The sequence below is a fragment of the Rattus rattus genome, chromosome 4, assembly GCF_011064425.1.
Source record: "Rattus rattus isolate New Zealand chromosome 4, Rrattus_CSIRO_v1, whole genome shotgun sequence".
Classification (NCBI taxonomy): domain Eukaryota; kingdom Metazoa; phylum Chordata; class Mammalia; order Rodentia; family Muridae; genus Rattus; species Rattus rattus.
The window spans coordinates 173,052,190-173,069,394 of NC_046157.1; positions in this window are offsets into that span (position 1 = coordinate 173,052,190).

The following is a 17,205-nucleotide window of genomic DNA, read 5'->3' on the forward strand; positions in this document are numbered from 1 at the left end:
TCTGTGCTGGGACTTCCTACAGTTAGCTTGTTTCAGTATCCTTCCTTTTGCAGTCAAAAAAACAAAACAAAACAAAAACCAAAAAACCAACCAAACAAAAAATCCAGAAACAGTTTTAAAAAAAGGTTTCTGCAATAGTCTAAAACAGGGATTTAAAAGTGTTCCATTTCTGAACTATCGATCTATGTGTTGTTTTCCTATTTCGAAACATGTTTTAAATAATGCCACTGTAGCAAATTCTCAAAACATGCAGATGTGTTAGCAGTCATTTTGAGAAACACCTAACTCTCCTAATAAGGTGCCTATGTGTGTGTTTCTTGTATTACAAATGTGTGTGTCCGTATGTGATTCTCAAAGCAAATAAGTGTCTCAGCTGGTCCCCCGTCACGTTTTATTATGCAGATTTCAGAATATATACAGGATTGTGTAGCCAGCCACTAAGTACATAAATGAATTTATTCCCTTAAGCAATTTTTCTAATCTTACTGCTTCAGCCTGTATATAGTTTATTCTGCATTTCCCTCTTCAGGCTTTTAAATAAAATTCTGTGAATGAAAACTGTCTCCATCTTGCAAATCTAATCAATCAGTATAAAGTATAATATCCAATACGATCGTCTGTGAATTATTAAGTAAGTATACTAGAATCTTGTGTAAAACACTATATTACCACAAGTGGATAAAAGATAAAAGACTTTTATCAATAAGATAAAAGTCGGGGTCTGTATTTTATAATCAGAGACATCTATAATATGTGTTATACATAGTTACTACAGAAATAAATTTAATTTACACATGTTTCCACATTCCAGTTAGTGATCAGAATATGGCTCTCCTGCCAGTTACATATATCATCACCCAGAGGGCACACAAGTGTGCAAAAGCCTGTAAAAACGACCAATGCCACCCTATGCACATACATACAGACACACACACACACACACACACACACACACGCACACACACACGCACACACACACACACAGACGTATAATTCTTGTGTGGAACTGGACAGAAGTGCAAGCAGGGAGGTAGAGACAGCCTCTTCTCAACCAATTTTTCACCAAAGATTTTCGTCAACTTCTGCACGAATTCTATTTAAAGAGGAGCATGGGATATAACCTCTAGTCAATAAACATGATTATATAAAATGGGAAAGGCTGTTTCCAACCCCTTTTTAGCTTTGGCTTTACTTTTCCACTTCGGTTCAAAACTGGCAAAGGAAAGTAAAGCATAGAATTATGGCAAACTAAGATATTCTTCCCTTAAGTTATGTGCATTTTCCTGCACATGAAAAGCTTCTTCGGTGGGGGTGGGGGGGCAGCATCTTGGTTTTTTTTTTCAATTCTTGACTCTTCATTATTATTTTTCTTATCTAAATAATCTCTCCCCATATATATTCATTGTAGAGATGAATATATATAAATTCATTTTGCCTGGCCACACTATAAATATAATATTAATGTTTTTAAAAGTTGTCCTCAGGGCGGATTACTATCTACAGCCCCAGCCCTCCAAGCACCTTCATCAACAGTTTAAGTTTCATAGTGATAAATTAAAGATAGAGTGAAGGTATAATTTAAAAAAAAAAAATCATTCCACCGGCAGTTGGGATAACAGTTACAGTCATCTGGAAGCCACTCTGATCTCCGAATAGCAGATAATAACACACAGGACTAGAGACCAAAACTTTCTTTTTAAATGAGAAATATTTTTTGCTAAATTGAGTCTTTTTAAACTCAGCGCTGGGAAGGAAAGCGCGCTCTTAGACTGACTGCCGTCTAATCAGAGATTATCAGTCCTCATTCCTACTACTTCCTCTCTCTCCGGCATGTGATGTATGCTAAATTAAATAGGATTTATTGGTTCAGCTAGAGTCTGAATTACCCCATTTTCCTGTGGATTAGGAGAGTGCATTTCTTAGCCCTTCCCTCCAAATCCATCAGGACCTTTTATGTGGACTATCTAGTATTCTGCACCCTTCCAGTGCTTAGTGTATATTACACTGCAGTATTAGCATAAGAATAAGTCATCTTAAAGTACTCAATGGGCTGCTAGTGAGAGCTGCCTCAGTTTTGAGCCAAGACATCAAAAAGTTTTATTTTCTCCATACGCCTACAAAAATACTTAAAAAAAAATCCTCCGATTCTACGAAATCTACTTACATCCAAACGTCTACTTCCTACAAAATAGAGCAGTGAACGTCGTTTCTTCCAGGTACATACTTGTTTCTTTAATGAATTCCAAGGCCTGAATTTTCTGTTTCAGTGTGTGTGTGTGTGTGTGTGTGTGTGTGTGTGTGTGTGTGTGTGTTTTTAATGGACAAAAATGGCAGTAGCCCCATGTATCAAATGACTATCCTCTTCACAACACCAAATTCTAGCATCCTTTTTAACAAGGTTTGCCAGAGCAGCGACTATAGATTGTTTCCTGTTATTGAGAAATGTTTTCGTCTGGGATGGGTGATGTCACGTAAGCCTGGACTGACAAGCAACTGGAAACATGAGAGCTTTTCTCAGGGTTGAGGGAGAAAGAGAGAGAGAGAGAGAGAGAGAGAGAGAGAGAGAGAGAGAGAGAGAGAGAGAGAGAGAGCGAGCAATTACATTAATACAATCTCATCTTGGTTGCTCTAAGCAAGAGCCTGCTTTTAAGCTATTATAAGGAAAACACTAAGCATGTTTTCCTTTCCTATGGTTTACATGTAACTCAGTGGTAGAGTGTGATCAAGTGTAAGCCTCTCGATTCGTTCCTAGTACCAAGAGAGGGAGGGAGGGAGGGAGGGAGGGAGGGAGGGAGAAACTAACATGTAAGTATTCTGCATTCATATACTAGGAGTGTATAGCTAGACGGTAGAATACTTGCCTAGCAAGGACGGGATCCTGGGTTCCAACCTTAGAGGGAAGGGAGACAAGAAGAATGGAGAGGAAGACAGAGGAAGGGTAAGGAACACCTTCCCCACATGCAAATCAAACGGAAGAAAATGAGGCATCTTCTGTGGTTAATAGCACACGTACAAAACGGCTCCCGTACAGTACGCTGCTATAGCGGCCCCTTTCATTCACAGCTGCAGGCTCTTTTTTTTCCACCTCTTGAGCTGAGCTGATACCGATTCTAAGCCAAGCCTTATATATTCAGACTTTAAAGCTCTTTCTCAAAGCCCTGCCCAGTTGCCAAGGAGACAAGCACCAGTCAAGTTAGCCTTCTGGTAGGTGAGAGACACGCAGGACAGTGACCCGGCATCTTCCCACCTATGTCTCGGGTGCTGAGCTACCTGGTTGATGGCAGCTGCTGCCAAGGGCCTGGAGGTAAATAAAGATACCATCCGAGAACAGAACTGTTAAGACAGTCCAGCCCTGCTGTGAAATCTAAGTATCCTGGAGCTGAATGGATGCTTCTTGTTTCAAGATAGTACATTTTGGGGTGCTGTGCTATTCACCAAAGGTGTCAGAAATAACTTCTCAAAGTATTGAGGATGAAAATTTGAATATTCAAATATCATTCTTTCATAACCCTTCTTCATTAGTAAGCTATTGCCTGTTAATTCACAACCGACCAGCGCAACTCTCTGAACGTTTGTCGCATACGTGGTTCTAAATGTCGTAGGGAACCTTTGGCTTCAACAAAGCTTCAACGAATGAATTTAACTGATGATCAAGCCTTGCCGGTCCCCTTCGGATCGTGTCATTTCATTAGAATAGCAAACCTGGGCCGCTGATTTATCCAGAGGAGATTCTTCATCCAAAGTAATGTCCTGCGAGAAAAATGAAATAGCGAAATCAAAGGAGGCTGTGTTTCGCTTCATCTCCAATCTCCACATCATTCACCACTATTGATTTAACATCGTGGCACCTCCATATTTCAGCAGGAAAATCTGCCACAAGACAGAAACTGTGATGACCCTGCAAGGGTCATCTTGCTGTCAACTTCAAATTACAACATCTCTACTCTTGGCCGAGAGCCACGGCAGTCCCTGGGTAGCACAGCTCTCTTTCTGTAGATGGAATAGGTGTGTTTCAAAGAAACGAGATATGAAGTAAGAGGTATTGCAAGTCCCATCCCCCTATAATTTCAGGCTTTAAAATATGAAGAGGGCTTAAATCCCATGTGTTTGCTTGCTAGCCTGCTTACTAACCTGAGTTTCCAGTCTCTATGGCCTAGCATCTGGCCCAATCCACAACGTTGTCCTTACAGCGTTCACTCCGCTTGACCCTTCTGCAGCAGAATAATCGCCCATCCTTTCTTCTTGAAATGTCTCTCTTTTATCATTTATCATTGCACATTTGAAGAGTCTCTTGCACCTTCGACTGGTTGCTTCTTCAACCTTAACACCAAATACATATTTGTGAAATGGATATGTTTATGATGCCCATCCCAAACTTTTGAGAGATTCTATACTATTCTTTCTACATCTCCCATCTTTTATATAACCTAGTACCTGGTTACCAATTTAAAAAAAAAATGGTGCAAAAACCTGGAACATCCGTCCATCCATTACTGCAAACATCTAGGGGGCGTTACATCCAATGCAAGTGTTTACTTTAGGCCTCTCCTCTTTAAGTGCCTGATGCTCTACAAGTTTTATTGATGCCCAGGGCTCCCATTATGGTTTCTTTGTGGCTTTTGCCTGAGTGATGCCACCACCACTCTCCCTTCCCAGCCTTCTCACCGACTTTCCCAAATCACCACACTCTGACACTTCAGAAGTAACAAGTTTGAAAAGTGTGCCTACTCATGTGGGGTAGAGCCAGCCTCTCTACCACTGTTTTTCTCTAGCACACCAAGGTCAGGAAGTCTGCTGCAGTTCTCAAAAGAGAACTATTAGCTGTCCAACTCAAGAAAGCAGAGGACTCAGTTAAGGAAGGTAAAGTTTCATTTCCGAAATCTCCACTTCTGGGCTAGGTTACCTTCAGCCATTCCGTCTTCCCCCTGTCTAACATCTATAACAAATTTCTGTCTGGAATAATGCAATATAAGGGGGGGGGGACTTCTGATGTCTGCTACCTCTCAAAATAAACCTAGGGTAGTCCAGCTGCCAACATCTGCCCAAGCTCATTTCTGCCCTCTGCTCTAACTCCACCCAGTAAAATGTCGCCCACACTGAGGACAACTATTCTGGAAATCTGTCGTGCCCACGCAGAACGACATCTACCTTTGCTCATGTGGTATCGTCCACCTGACACATCTGAGGTCTCTCCTGGTCGGCTTGATCAGTTGCTACTTTCTTCATTCAGTCTCCTCTGACCCCATAAGGATGGATCAAAAGCCCTTCTCCAAACAGCCACGTGACAGTGAGTTCCTTCCCTCATATCACCTATGTCCTGAATAGAATTGCACATCACTGGAGCCAGACCGTCCCCTAACCCAGCTGCTCTCACTGCCTCGCCCAGGTTTTGCATTATGCAACGTGTGGAGTACACACCCCCTAGATGTTTGCAGTAATGGATGGGTGGACGAGTGTTCTAGGTTTCTGCACCATCTTTTTAAATTGGGAACCAGGTATTAGGTTATATAAAAGATAAGAGGTGCAGGAAGGGTAGAACAGTACCTCTTGAACGTTTGAGGAAGGATTTCTTACAGGAGATTTATATAGCAAATCTCAACACAATAAGAACTAAGAAATTGTCTTGGGAAGCGCTTAAAACCTAAAGCCAGACCTAACTGAAGTCCTTTCCTTTTGGTGATTTGAATGAGAATAGCGCCCATGGGTTCACATGTTTGAATATTTGGTCCCCAGTTGGTAGAACTGTATCGGAAGGCTTGAGAGATGTGGTCTTGGTTTAAGGAGGTGTGTTTGAGGGGTAGGCTTCTAGATTTCAATAGACTCCTACTATTCCCAGTATCCTCCCTCTGTCTCCTATTTGTGGATCAAGGTGAGACCTCTCAGCGGTTGCTCCAGCTTTCCCTGCCACCATGCCTTCACTCCTCCACCATGGCCTCTAACCCTCTGAAACCACAGCCCAATTAAATGCTTCTTTTTTATAAGTTGCCTGGGTCACAGTGTATTATCACAATAATAGAAAGATATTGAAATGATATGCAATGAGAGATTAAAAAAAACCTCAGGTGTCAGTGAGCAGTGAAACACGAGATTTTCAGTACAGAGAGAAAGGGGAAGGAGCAGAAGCCACAGAGGTAAAACTAAGACTTGGACTTAGCAGGTCCTGATGGGCAGATCTTCCGAGACTCCAGGACAGTAGAGATGAAGCCCACCCAGCGTCAAAGGTAAGCAGTTCTGGGGTGCAGAGTGCTACATGATAAACACAGTCGGAAGGAGCAGCCACATGCTAAGATTGAAGCAAGTCTATGCTGTCACGTGTTTTACTCCTTAAATTCTTTCACTGTTACCTGTTGCTACTGCTGTCTATACTTTGGAGATAAGGAAATGATACTGAAGATACTTGGGGAGCAACAAATTACCTTTCCTCTAGCACTGGACACAAAACAGGAAGGGAGGTTTGAAACAGGAGCCAGGTACTTAATGTTAAAATCAGCCAAGGAGAAGCATGGTTTCTATTCAGGTGGGTTATGGCCCCCGAGGAAAACAAAAAACTTTGAATTAATAAATGACTTACATTGGTAAGAAACGGGGGGAGAAATGTGCATGCGCCTCGGGAAAGGATTTTATAATGTATCCGAGGCAACTCAATGATAAATGTACATAATTAATCATAGACACCATCTTGGCAAATGATATTTTTAAGTGATAGAGGCAATTATCTATACAATTACATATGCACAGGGATGTGATATTTTCTGACTTTCAGCAGCCAGCCTACCTCCCCGTAAAGCAGAGAGCTACCTAACTTAGCATCGTAGATTGTAAGCTCGCTCCATCCAGGACATTTTTGGGGGCTAGAAGTTCAGAAGATGAATATAAAAATAATAGCCATTTCTTGGATGCCTTGCTGTCACATCTGTGAAGTGATCTAGCCACTTATGATTTATTTGCATTTTGAATATTCAAATATATGTTACAACCTATTATTATAAAGTACCTTTGTTACTATAAATTATTATACAATGACAGATTATATGCCCTCCCTTTTCCCTTTCCTTTTTTGTCTTTTCTTTACAAGAATATGAAATACTTTTCTAATTGCTTTTCCATTAACGCTCTTGAAAACCACTACCAATGTGTGAGGACAATGGACTGATACCTGTACTCTCCGAGAAGATGAAAGTGAAAGGAAAATGTATCAACTACGGAAATGTATCAACTACAGAAAATGTATCAACTACGGAAAGCAACAGGCTTTTCTCTGACTTGGAACGGTAAATTGTCTGGTTCCTAGCTTTGTGCTTCTATCTTAGAAAAGCCATGTGAGATGATGATTTCCATCCCCAGTCAGACAAAGGCAGTTTTAAAGATGGTTCTGCAACGTGTTACTTTCATACTAACCCACAGTTACAAATTATCAATGTTCTGTATGCATAAAAGCTTATCATATCATTCTCATAAAATTTGCGATATCAAATTACTTCTATCAAATATCATACCTGGTCTCATGTCAGACGCATAACATGCTGAATTCTGTTTTAATTTATTATTAATGTTAAGTCTTCCCCCTTTCCCCTAAGCTCTTTTATATCTTCTCCTTTTAAATTAATCATGTCATTCTGTCATTCATTCTTGCCAATACACTGAATGTTATGCATGTGTATAAGATAGCAATATATATATGAACATCTCGCTTTATTTCATTCAAATTCCTACACTTTAAAAAATATTTTATTAGCATATTCATAGTTTAAAGTGGCAGGCTTCATAATGACATTTCCATTCAAGTATGTCATTTGGTATGACTTACATTCACACACCATTAGTCTCCCATATACGTGTGCGTGTGCGTTTGCGTGCATGCATGCGTGTGTGTGTGTGTGTGTGTGTGTGTGTGTGTGTGTGTGTAGTCCATCATGGCAAGAGGAGACATGGCGACTAGGGAAGTTGTGCCTGTGGCAGAGGGAGCTTGGGACACTTTATTTATACTGGTGGATTAGGAAGGAGCTGCATATGTGATTATGCTCTCCCTGGGAAAGAATGTGCGAGGCTAGGCCAGTGCTAAACCTTACAAAACAATATCACCTACTAGAGATCAACTGTTCAAATATCTAGCCAGAGTGAGACATTTCACATTCAACCTGTAACAACAGCCTTTTGCAATTATTGGACAGCTAAAACATGGGGATTTTAAATTGCAACATCCTGAAAAACATAGCCCATATAGCAATTTTGGAAATCTCAGAAGAAAAACTATTAAAATCTCTCATAAAGTCTCATATTGACTACAAGTTGAGGCAGTAATATCACATGTGTACTGGGTAATAGTTTATACATACTATTAATATAATAGTTTCAATAAATTCATCTATTTCTTTCTGCCTATTAAATGTGGCTATTTGGAAAATTACAGCTCTGTGTCTCACATTTATGACTAGCATTGTGCTTCTACTGGGCAGTGGTGATTTAAGCATTTAAAGACAAGAAAGGCAGAAAGAAAGAAAGAAAGAAAGAAAGAAAGAAAAAGAAAGAAAGAGAGAGAGAGAGAGAGAGAAAGAAAGAAAGAAAGAAAGAAAAAAGAAAGAAAGAAAGAGAGAAAGGAGGAGGAGGAGGAGGAGGAGGAGGAGGAAAGGAGGAGGAGGAGGAGGAGGAGGAGGAGGAGGAGGAGGAGGAGGAGGAGGAGGAGGAGGAGGAAAGGAGTAAAAGAAGAATCTTCAAGACCCAGAATACTAAGTTTGCCCTGGCACATGATCAGTGAATGCCTGCTTTACTGGATACCAGGTCAATGCTGTTTTTTTCAACCTCGCTGTAATGCATCCTGGAATTACAGCAATGAACACACAATCCAATCTGCCCGAGTACCCGATCTTAAAGGGAATACAAGCGAGACAAAATTTTGCAAACTTTTATATTTTGTATATCCCATTTCTTCTGTGGACCTAAACTGTGTCAATCTTTGATTTTCTAAGACTATTTTCTAAGATAGTTTCCTACCTGACTCTGATTAGAACAATAAACAACAGTTTCTGTTTTGTAAGAGGTAAAAATTAACAGGGGCATTTAATGAAGGGTAATTATACCCTCTTTAGCAAAAAACAAAAGCAAAAAGGAAAGATCCTCCTGCTAATAGACTACAAAGGCATCCAGGGATGAAGATTAACTCAGAGGCATTCACCCAGCATCTATTTCTGCACTGTATGTATCATTCTTAGAAAAAACATTGCTGAATCCCGAACCCTTTATGAAGCCCAGTTCATGGTCCTCTACACATGCAAACATGCGTTTATACATGCATACACGTGTACACGCATGCATGGGTGAGGCAACAATAATGTTCATGGTTGAGCTTTTAACATCTCTGTCTCTCCTCTTCCACCTTCAAGCTTCTAAGAGGTCAACTCCCCGCTTGAGCACACAGGGCTTGTCTTTGGATAGGAAAGAGCTGGTCTAATGGGGGGCACTGCAGAGTTACATCTTGGAGAAAATAGAGTCCCCGTCCTGGAGGGCAGGGAAGGAGAGTCTTACGGGAAGCAGAGTTAGGTGTCTTTGGAGGGACAGAGACGGAAACAGCAAACTGGGAGTCATGGTACGCTGTGGGAGACATTGAGATTTGGGCTGTTTTGTTGATAATGGACGAGGGCTGAGACATACCAAGACTCTGAGGAGTCAGAAGACAGAGTCATCAGTGGAGGAAAAACCCTGCACTGATCTTTGCTGGAAGGCTTGCTGGAAGTTCTATTATCTCTCAGTGACTTCCTGAGAGATTTCCGCGAGGATTTAAAATGCCTTTCCTTAGCATGTGCTATCTGCCGGCGGTAGAGTTATTTGACCCTGGCGAGAACGGCCCCAAGGAGCTTCGCTGTCGCCAATGCTGGGGCTACTCCTCAGCTCCAGTCAGGTAGGGCTTGACTGAAGACTGTCCAAGAATATAGTCTGGCAGCCTGTGTGCTAGATAAACCCTGGTACCGCGACCCTAGCAATGAATAAGTACTGGCTGAATAAAGTCCGTACAGTTTAGAGCAACACCTACTGTTGGTATCTTTGAACACTAAATAGGTACGCACAACATCAGATTGAACAAAGGTGCCGCTGTGGTTCTAGGTGGTGGTAAAGAACCAACCCGGCTATTCCCAAATCTTCACAGCTGGGGTGCAAAGAGCCAGCCTTTCTCACCTAAAAGCGGGCTTTGGTCATCTCTCCTTCATCAGAGAAGTTTCTTTATTGAGTGAGTGGCGGTTAATACAGGAAATCACAACGGGCAAGGAGAGACAATAAGTGACTGTGACCGTTCTATATCATGTCATTCCTTAAGGCTCAGGGACCTTAAGGACCTCAAGGACCCATAGCATGTCATTTCTTGAGGCTTCAGGAAGAGGGGACAGAAAGATTATAAGAGAATCGAAGTGAAAAATTGCCTGCTGGGCATGACACGAAAACCGAACTCATGAGCTCAAAGCAGCTCTGGCCGGTAAGCACACTAGCTCGTGGAGAGGGGAGGGGCTCTAATTAGTTGGTGGCTTCTGCCAGAGGGAAAAATCAATTCTCTTTTAGGGTGTGGCTCCTGATAGGTTGACCATGCTCTACCGAATGGGCCCATATGTAGAACTATATGTACAGCACAAATTGGAGCAATGGGTTACTGAAACAACAACAACAACAACAATAATAATAATGATAATAATGATAATAATAATAATAATAATAATAATAATAACAAAGAGGAGGAGGAGAAGGAGAAGGTGATGGTGGTTTGAATATGCTTTGGCCCAGGGAATGGCACTATTAGGAGATGTGTGGTCTTGATGGAGAAGGTGTGCCACTCTGGGCGTGGGCTTTAAGACCCTCATCCTAGCTTCCTGGAAGCCAGTCTTCTCCTGTTTGCCTTCAGAACAAGATGTAGAACTCTCAGTTCCTCCTGCACCATGCCTGCCTGGATGCTGCCATGTTCCTGCCTTGATGATAATGGACTGAACCTCTGAACCTGTAAGCCAGCCCCAATTAAATGCTGTCCTTATGAGAGCTGCCATGGTCATGGTGTCTGTTCATAGCCATGAAAAACCCTCTCTTAGATAAATAATAAAGCACACACACACAAACACAGAGCAAATGGAGGGTGGGAGGTGAAGGTAGGCCTAGGAGGAGCTAAGGGGCTGGAGCTGGGGGATGACCACAATCAAACACATTGTAGAGAATGCTCAAAGCGTTAACACGATGCTTATTACAAATCAACTGGTTTTTCTCAATAAGAAACACGTAGTCTCCATTTCAATATTCTAGATTGCTACATTTAAGGTCCACTCCTCTTCTCACTTCAAAACAGCAAGTGGAAGTTGCTTAGCTTGAGACCTGTGTACTGTTGGGTCAGGGTAAGACAGGAAATGGCAGGGAGACGAGGTCTACAGAGGCCTGCTCAAGAGAGGTTGTGCAGTTGTACACAGGTCACGCGGTAGCAACACTAGATGGTTGGGTCGTTCGTTTTAGACCCCTGTCCCAGTCCCAGCCTGAATGATTCTATTTGAATTCCTGAGCATCTCCAGCCTCTAAGGTCCCTGGGCAGTCCTGATGCTGAGAGACAAGAAGCCTCCACTCAGCTTGTCCTAAGCGCTCTGTGTGGCCACTTCCTATCCCTCGTATTTGATGGCTAACCAGGCTTCCAAGCCTGTAAGTTGGTTCCTAGTCTGAGGCCACTGGAGGAGGAAGCTGCCTCGCTTTGATCCTAAGTAGGGAGACCTGCTGCTCTGGTTGACCTGGTCATCCCCAGGTCATGATGTTATCTTGGGAAAATTATGACTTAGCTCTTACTTTCAATCTTTAAAGACAACACAGTACATCAAATGGCCCCTTTGTACATAGAAACCAGAAAAGCTAAGTCGTATATTTTCCGGGATTTCTTTCAGTGACAATATTAGTATTGCCCTTCTGAAATGTCCTTTTCTGTTTATCAGATGAGGTTTAAAATGACCTCCCGTCAGACCACGCTCACACCCACCCTCTCCGGACTCTAGAATATTTTCTCCACTCCTCTGCACGGAGGCTGCCACCGGAGAAGTTCTGTTACTTGTCCTGTTCTGTGGCTGGGAACGCGGGGAGCATATCCTGAAGTTCTGTGCGAGTGGACCATCCTGGGCTTTCTCCAGCCTCGGCGGATTAGTGAAATGGTCTACGACATATAATGTCTATAGGAAATAAGCTAAGGCAATGGTAGGCAGGCACCTCCAGATGGACCCCTATATACTGATCAGGATAAACCTCCGATCACTAGGAGGGAAATGCTGGCCCCAGGTCTTCTAGATATTAAGCCCAAATGCAGGTTTCACATAGAGAAATGCAGAGGCCAGAAACTGCCAGCACCCTTTCCCCCTGCTCCACATCTTCCTGACCAGGCTCCCATCTTTTATCCTAATGCCAGTGTCTGCTATACTTTGCTTTGGGGTTCTAGATTCCTCCTCCTCTTCCTCTTCCTCTTCCTCTTCCTCTTCTCACTCTCAGCTCAGATGATCCTCTCACCTTGCACTGACCCCTCGTGGTGCAGCTCTTCCGGATTCATTTGTGAGGGTGGTGGTCCTCCAAGAGCACACAGCAGCACTTAGGACACCACCTCCAGGTAGAGACTCCCAGGCCAATTCACTGGCAGAACCATTGGGAATGGCCATTAAGCATAGCTTGCTTCTGTCTTAGGGCATGATCTTATCTGCCCTGTTCTCATCCAAGTCTTGGTTTCTCTGCGAGATTGAGGATAGGAAACAGTTGGAACGTCTCTGTTTTCGCTTTACGCTGGGGCTTCTTCCTCGATTCCTTCCCTTCCATCCGACTTCCCCACGTTTCCTGCAATCCTTCGTACAGCCTACTCACACGAGTTGCTAAATTTGTTCTGGAGCCAAAGTTCTCGCGAGCTTTAGGGCTGCAAAACTCAGTTCAACGAAGCAGAGGCTGCAAACACAGATGACCAGAGGCAAACTGACAGGTGCTAGATCATCTGGGTGGGACGTGGAACAAGCTGTCACGCACCTGCTACATTTCAGGCATGCGCAGTCAACTGAAGCCTTAGAGGAAGGCTAACACCTGACACCACCGTTTTGCATTTTCTCCAAAAGAAAGAAACCGGCATTCCTATAAGCAGCCTACTCTTTTTTTTTTTTTAATCTATTAGTTTTGAAAACATTGTTGACTAACTTTTAAGGATCCCACAGTCGCAGTCGCTCAATGCAACGTGTCCCCGGGGCAGGACCTTCCTCTCTGATTTGCTGTTTGCAGTGGTTCTTAGAAGAGGATTTGAAGACGAGCCTTTGTGCTTTGTGTGGTTTGAAGACCGGAGACATGATCTGAAGTAAATCAACAGGAAGCCAAGCAGTGCAAAATCCTACAGAACAGCCTGGAAACCTACAGTTGCTGCTGTTTACGCATGGAAACGACAGGAACGACCACGGGAACGCCTATTAAATGGCAAACAGCCACTTAAGAAAATCTTTTAATGAAAGGATATTTTAAACATCCTCTAAGAGGTCCACTGGGCATTCTTTTGTGTCTGAACACCTCGTTTTTCATAGACAAGAGGCCTCTAATTGTCTTCTACTTCGAAACATCCTTGTCAGCAAGGATATCGAGAAGGCTGTAAAAGTTGGTGGTGAAGTCAGTTTCCTATCCCTTATGACAGTTTATGTTTTGAATGACAACTAAGGTTATCTATTTACAGAGCCTGTAGCTCTATGCACAAACAGGGCGAGAGGAAAAATGCATTATCTCCACGAATACTAGACATTATCTTTTAAAAAAGACAAAAAAAAAAAGTAAAGCTTTAAATAAAAACTCTTTCAACATAGGTTGGCAAAAATGGCCAACTGACTAAAATTCTAGAACCGAGTTTTTCAACCTCAGTGCTGCTGACCTATGAGTCAGGTTTGAAAGTGGGCTCTGCCCTGCGCGCTATAAACTATTTAGCAACGGTCCTGGCCTCTGCCTACTAGATACCAGTGGCACCCTCCCCAGACCATCGCTAACACCCGGATGGCACCAAATATCCCTTGCCCTTGACTGAAAAAGCTTCGCTCCAGGGAACTTGCATGTGGCAACTCGGATTCGGAGCCGCGAAAGCCCTGGAATGGCAGCTCACATCAAAAGAGAGATATTAGAAGAGCCGACACCATGGCTTTCCTCCAGGTCACACTGCAGAGATCAGAAAGGGAGCCAAGAGCACCCAATGGCGGGAAAGTTGCTGTGGGTGACAGGGTTAGAAAAGGCCCACAGTGAGAAGTCACCTCTTCTCACTGTCAATAATACCTCAGTAAGGGGGAACTGAGAGAGACTGAGCCAGGGGATGAATAATCTGGGTAGATTCCAAATTCCATATCTAGGCTACAAACTCTATTTAAAGGTAAATTTCAAACACCCAGAGAGAAGGGATGGTTTGGGAGTTAGATGTGAAACAGGGAAAATTCTTTTCCCATCGTTTTCAAATCAAAACTCTTCTTTTCAGGAAAACTTGAAAGGTCATCATAGCAATTTGAAATCAGTAACTCTCCTTTTTGGTTTTTTTTTCCCCTTTTGGTTATGGAGGAAATCATCAATTCGATTTCTCAATAGACCTCATAAACGTAACCGTCTCCATGCCAGAGCAGAAGTCAAAACAGCTCTGTGATCCTCAAGGCAATATGCACTAGGAGGTCTTCGTGCCAAGTCACGAGAGCAAGTGCACAAAGGCAAATCAAGTAGAGGATGTGTTGTGTGCACTTACAGTTTTGACAGCACTCTTCATCAAAACAGCTCCAGTTTTCAAAGGCGAGACTACTTAATGTTTCTTGTATTGCTTTTCTGGAAGGAGATATATAGGGAACACTAAGACTTTGGTTGAGTTTTGGGTTATTTAACTTGTTCAAAATTGCGTCTTCTGGGCTTATTTTTGTGGTATATTATAAATGTAAACTCCATCTTGATGGCCCTGTAATGGCGGATGCATGTCATTACACTTGCACTTAGATTCTCCAACAGAAGTCAAGTCAAAGGCTCATCAGGGGCTCCAAAGGCTCACCAGGGGATCCCATTAGCAATTATGTCCCAATGCTCTTCCACCGTTTACAATAAATGCACCACACTGATAGAAGACATTAATAACAGGGAGGCTATGAGTTGCTGTGAGTTCCGGTGAGGGCTCCAAGTAGAATTCTCTGCACTTTCTATTCTCTCTTCTTATAAACAGAAAGGCAGCTAAAGTTCTGTAAACTCCTCAACACACAGTTTGTAAATTTTATAGTTAAGCCCTCCAGTGCTAAAATCCTCTCTATCTTTGGAAAAGGCCCCAGAAGATGGACCGCATCACTGGTTATTTTTTTCACTTAATGCTTAAAATGAAGAAGAGATGGGGCAAGACCTCTTTAAAAAAATCAAAAACAAAAATAATCATTTTATTCATTCACATTTCAGATGATGTCCCTCCCCCCCTTACTAGTTACACCTTCACAAACTGCCATCCCATCCCCTCTCCCCCTCATGGCTCTATGAGGGTGCTCTCACCTCCACTCCTGCCTCCCTGCTCTAGCATCCCCCTAGGCTAGGGCATCAAGCCTCCATAGCACCAAGGGGATTGCAACCCCAGAGGAAGAACTGTATCAATTAACCAGACCATGCAGAGCTCCCAGGGACTTAATCACCAACCAAAGAGTGCACATGGAGGGATCCATGGCTTCAGATACATATGTAGCAGAGGCTGGCCTTATCTGACATCAATGGGAAGAGAGACTTTGGGTTCTGTGGGGACAAGACCTCTTCATAAAAGCCTGACCATGGGGAATTCTTACCCAAACTCTTGAAAACTCAATTCGAACCTTGCAAATAGTGGTCCTCAACATGCATATTTTTTGGCCTTCTCTTCATTTCAGCAATTTCTCAAGAGTTTGTATTTTCTCCTTCCTGGAGAACTTTGGAAGGAGAGTTCACTTTGTAATTGCTTGCAATGCATCAGACATGATAGGTAGAATTTGCGTCTAATTTACAGCGGCTTAGTGCTAGCCGGGGAAAGAGTAACATGGTGAACCAGACAGCCTTTCCTTGGTCTTTAGGAAATAGCCAGCAAGGTGTGAAGCTGACTTATAGTAAATTTGTTGTCTCTGGGACATTCTGCTCACCCTGCCTTGAGAGCTGTAGATCTCCGTTTTACTCTCTGCCACAAGGGGAGCTTTTTCAATGCAGATGTTTCTTGGCTGGTTGTCAAAGGGGAATCTCCAGGCTCACTGAGACCCTCATCAGTCAGGGGAGCAAGGCTCACAGCACAGGTTCATCCCAGAGGTACTGAGGATTCCTAATGCTGAGACCCTTTAATACAGTTCCTCCTGTTCTGCTGACCCCCAACCATAAAGTTCTTTTCATTGCTACTCCATGTAATGTGGCTACTACAATGAGTCATGATGTAAACATCTGCGCTTTCCAGCACTCTTAGGCAACTCCTGTGATAAGGTGGTTTGGCCATCCCATCCCATAAAGCATTGTGACCCACGTTGAGAACCACTGGTCTAGATGGCGGTTTACAGCGCACCATGATAACAGAAAGGGACGTACAAAAGCAACTCAGAGAAAATCCACTGAACGCAAGGCAAACCTGGAGTCATGGGATATTCAATACCCAATCAGGAGGCACAGGCGTTGCCAAACTCATGTCTTTCGGATCTGAGGGAATTCAGGTTCCACCGAGGCTGTGGGACTCTGTGCGGATCACTAGTTTGAGCCTCCATGATTGTGGGGAGGGGCAAAGTAAGACTCTTCAGGTTCCTGGCGAGAGGGCCAGGGGGAGTTTCTCGAGCAGGTTCAGAGCAACACACTTTTACCATTTCAAAAGGTTTCATGGTTCTAAGAAGCTCGACAGAGGAAAGAAAGGTAACTAGATTTTGAGGTCAAAATTTGCATTTCCAAAGCACTAAAGAAGAAATAAGTGGTATTTTGAAGTAAGACTAGAAGCTATTTTTAGAGATGGAAGGGAGACACAAAGCATCAGAGAGGGGCTCGGGCTTCCTCAGCGCTGTGTACGAGCCTTTATTTACATTTGCGGCAGTAAACAAAATCTGTGTTTTAGGCTGTGGTTGGTGTGGAACGAAGGCTGCTTATATTAGTATATGTATTTTTTTTCCTGCACAGTGCAATATTTTAAAAATAAATGAATCACACGGAAGCAGAGTGGATACATTTTTGACTAATTTAAATATCTGTGTATCTCTTGGGGAA